Below are 4,358 nucleotides of genomic sequence, written 5' to 3'. Positions count from 1 at the left end.
CTCATAGTGATAATACATTGTATGAATTCGAGTTATATTGTGTGAGATTGTCCACACTTGTTTCTTATAGAATGTTATTTAGATATAGAATCAGTTTCCCATTTCTCTATGATGAAGCATGCTACTTGTGTGATTTTCTTGATTGTCTGGTGCATAGTTAGTTACCTCTGTTCTAACTGGGTGTTGCTGGATGGAATGTACATATGTCAGTGGTCAGCTATGGTGGGCGCAATCAAAGATGAGCCAAGCTGCATTTCCTGGGCACGGGCGGTACTGAACAGAACAGACATGCTAGTACCATTTATATGCGTGGGGATTTGACAGTTGATCGTTGGTGATATGCTGGGACGTGAGGTGCATAGAGGGTTGCTTGTGGAGAGCAACTACACCGTGAGGAAGAAGATAGTGCAAACTACTCCTGTCAGTAGGAGAAAGAAGATGGACGAGGGGTCTGGTTCAGTTCATTGAATCCATCCATCCACTCCTCAAGAAACAAATTAGGTGCACCAAAGCATCCACAATCTTACTTGAGATTACGGCCGAAGCTTTTGCCCATGAGTGGTGTGGATAGATCTGCCTATTGGGCATTCAAAGATGTCTGTATTGTTCAGCTGCCCCACGATCATGTCCATCTTCTGTGCAATGTACAGGGACTGCCGCCCGCTCTATAGAAACCCTGCGTCCAAGGCGGCCAACTTCCCCTCTAGCTCCCATCACCCGCTGTATCCCTAACCTGGTTTTTGTGCGAGTCTTTTCTTGGTTTAACATAACATATTTTTTTTTCATACATCTAATCAAGGTTGTCATAATCCAATCATAAAGTCGTTACTATCAGAATCGTTAAATGTAGAATCTTTACTATCAGAATTGTAAAAATGTAGATCCTACTAACTAAAATCATATAATAAGAATGGTTACTTTGAATCATAAAGTCGTAGAACCGTACAATAAAATCACGGTTCAGACAACGTTGCATCCAATGAAATTTGTTTTGCCACCGTGCAACGGTTTCTTTGGTCTGGATTTTCAACAACCTGCGTGAACCGAGGGTCGGTACATGTTACAAGTGGCTTCCGCCAATCATCAAACACAAACACACATGCTTTTCTCAAACATTATCTTCAACCAAATTTCATGGCGTTATTTTTTGAAGGTAAAATTTCAGGGTGATGTATAACGGCTATAGTTCTTTTTTCCTTGAGGGATAACGGCTACAGTTCATTGCGCTACTTCCTCTCTTTTTTTTTAAAAAAAATAAGTATTTTTTCAGTATAAAAAAACATTGGAGTACCTGCTAGGGCATTGATGGGCCTTAACTGGCAGCCCAGGCCCAGGAAGACGATGAATCGGCTGGCTATTTCTTCCCCTTCGTGCACCTCCTGCCAGCCCTGTAACATTTCTCGATCCCCTTTCCAAACCCCACCGAAATCCCAGCCAACTCCGGCCGAAATGGAGGGCGATCTGCCGCACCCGCCGCCGGCGGCATCCAAGGTGCTCGACGACGACGACGAATTCCTCGCCGAGTCCTTCCTCCGCGTGGGCTTCCCCACCATGCTCGTCCGCGCCGCCAAAATGGAGGGCGAGACGCCGGCGGCGGCGGCGGCGGCGGTATCCAAGGTGCTCGACGACGACAACCTCCTCTCCGAGATCCTCGTCCGCGTCGGCCTCCCCACAACCCTCGTCCGCGCCGCCGCCGTCTGCAGGCGCTGGCTCCGCCACGCATCGGACCGCAAGTTCCTCCGCCGTTTCCGCGAGCTCCACCCGCCCCGCCTCCTCGGCTTCCACGTCATCGAGCAGGACAGGTTTGCGAGGCTGACCGCCGAGCGCTTCGTGCCGATGCTGACTCTGCCCCCCGAGCTCGACGCCGCGGTCCGCCGCATAAGCTCCAGCTTGGGCAGCTACCGGAGGGACGGCGGCACATCAAGTCGCATCTTTGAATGCCGGAACGGCAGCCTCCTCATCGATCACTGCAAGGCCGGAAGCGGATCTACACTTGGCGTGCACAGCCTGCTGTTCCCTGAGAAAGCCACGACCTTCCTCCCACCACGCCCCAAAATCCAGAGTTTGTTTGTCTTCGAATATGCTTACTCTAAAATCCTCACGGAAGAAGAAGAAGAAGGCGGCTTGTCTTACTTTTATGTGTTGGTGCCGTATGCTACAGGTATATATGTTGCAGGAGGGTGTCTGGTGCATGCATCATAATTTGGCCTTCGACGACCAGCTCAATCGTAATCGGCCGGATGCGGAACCCGTGCTCGTCGACAATAAGATTTATATAGCAGTTGCCCGGAGTGAAATTCTTGTCTTGGATTTGACGTCTTTGAGTTTCTCCCAAATTCAGCTCCCACAAGGGGTGGATCGTGGTGGCATTGGCGAGGAAAGCACCAGCTTGGCGCGTGCTGCTGATGCCGCTGGTGTATACCTCATCCATGTCAAGGAGCTTCAAATTCGCGTCTGGCTCCACAAGGGAGACAACGACTGGTTGCTAGTGGACACCATTTGTTTGCGTGAGATGTTGGCTAGTTTGAATATGCTAGGTTCCAATGCTTCTCTCCGAATAAAAAGTGTGGGGAACAATGCTGAGTTTGTGTTGGGGATGGGTCGATGCGCACTCCACTTGGATGTCAAGTGCAGGACACTGCGTAAGGTCTATGAGATGACAAAAGAGAATCAATATTTGGGCAATATCTATCATGTTATGATGAGCTGGCCGCCAACATTTCCTGCGCTCAAGGATGATCCTGCAAGGTTTGCCTTTTGCACCTTTATTTTGTCTGCATAGTGCTCTTGTTGAGGTCACAAAGCTTCGTAATGTGCATCATGTTAATCTCCTTTTCTATGTTGCTGCTTTCTTTTGCCATGTGCTTTAAAGCTCAAATCTGTAGCTTTGATGCGTCATCATAATCAATTGGTTATGGAAACAATTGGCATTGCCACAATGGTTATCTTCCATTGCTTCTGTTTATGGTTCATCAACCATTGTACTGTTTAGTATAACTTTGGAATAGTTTTAAGTATGTGATAAATTATTCTAGGACATTTTAGAAATAGTACCTAGGCACCCTTTGAGGTGCTTTTAATACCCATAAGGTAATTTATAAACACTACAAAAGAAAAACATCATGCTGTCACTGTTCACGACTCATCTGAACTTCCATCAGCCATCACGAGTAAGCTGCCTTTGAACTGTGAACCTTGACTTGAGTTCTTCTTTATGAGATTCTTAATACTTGTTTCTGATAGAATGTACTGTGTAATCAGCTTTCCATTTCTCTATATTGAAGCATGCTACTGCTCACACAGGGCTTAACTCTGGATCATATAGTTTATGCCGGGACACATGTGCTGCTGCATGTTTTCTGATTTCAGATACTATCAAAGTAAAGATACTTCCGTCCTGCATACCAAGGGTATACTCCAGTATGAAAACACGGTACTTTGGTGACCTTTACCTTCCATGACCCGTGTTTGCTTCACTATTCATGCCATACAAGGAAACTTTATGTCGGTTTGGGATAGCATTTGATCTAAATTGCATGAGCAATTGTATCATTGAGTGCCATATAGCATTTGGTTGCTGTCGTACTACTACTACGGTACTACTACTTGTTTTGTCGATTTTCTTGATCTTGTGGTACATAGTTATCTCGGTCCTGATCATTCCTTGTTCTGTTTTGCCCTTGTCATTTGGAACAGAGATGCCATGTGAAGAACAGCCGTATCAGTTATGAGCTGGGGAGTTGTTGGGTGGTATCTACATATGTCAGTGATAAGCTAGGGCGCCATCAAGGATGAGCTGAGCTGCATCAATCAACTGGTCCATCTTTTATCCTTCAGGCTTAAGTGATGCAAGTACATCAATCAACTGGTACCTAAAGAGCTAGTTGACTGCGTCATTTTCTTTTCTTTGGGGGGTAAAATCAGCAGCTGCCTGCCTTGACGTGCTACTTGTCATCCAGATTAGAACGTGCTTTGCAGGGAGGAATTCAGTTTCTTGAATTTTGCTGCATGCTTTCTCTGAACTAGAATGTCAGCGTATGCATTCTCTGAACCATAATGAACCACATTGTCTGCATTTTGCTGCATGCATTACTTGCCTGGCTGTTGTCACAGACCATATGTATATGGTTTGATGGATCAATCGGTACTGGCATTACCGCTGTGCTTGGTAATGCAGAAGAAGTTCCGTGGCTGTTGCTTCTTTTGTAGCCAGCGCGCAAGCCTCGGTAATGAGGAGTTCTAGTAAGAAGAAGACACTCTGATATTAATCTAATCCAGACGGGCCAATGGGGCCGCAGGGCTCCGGGGCGGCGGTGGCGATGGGGCCGCAGGGCTCCGGGGTGGTGGGGCGGCGGCGG

At 46.9% G+C, this 4,358-nt stretch overlaps 1 pseudogene; it reads left to right on the top strand.

Annotated features, from left to right (window-relative positions):
- The first annotated feature begins 1,403 nt into the window (after positions 1–1,403).
- On the top strand, positions 1,404–4,089 carry LOC119326239 (annotated as a pseudogene).
- The last annotated feature ends 269 nt before the right edge of the window (positions 4,090–4,358 follow it).

This window comes from Triticum dicoccoides, chromosome 6B, assembly GCF_002162155.2.
Source record: "Triticum dicoccoides isolate Atlit2015 ecotype Zavitan chromosome 6B, WEW_v2.0, whole genome shotgun sequence".
Lineage (NCBI taxonomy): Eukaryota > Viridiplantae > Streptophyta > Magnoliopsida > Poales > Poaceae > Triticum > Triticum dicoccoides.
Note: the sequence above shows the minus strand (reverse complement) of the source record. Positions and strands in the feature narration are given on the sequence as shown.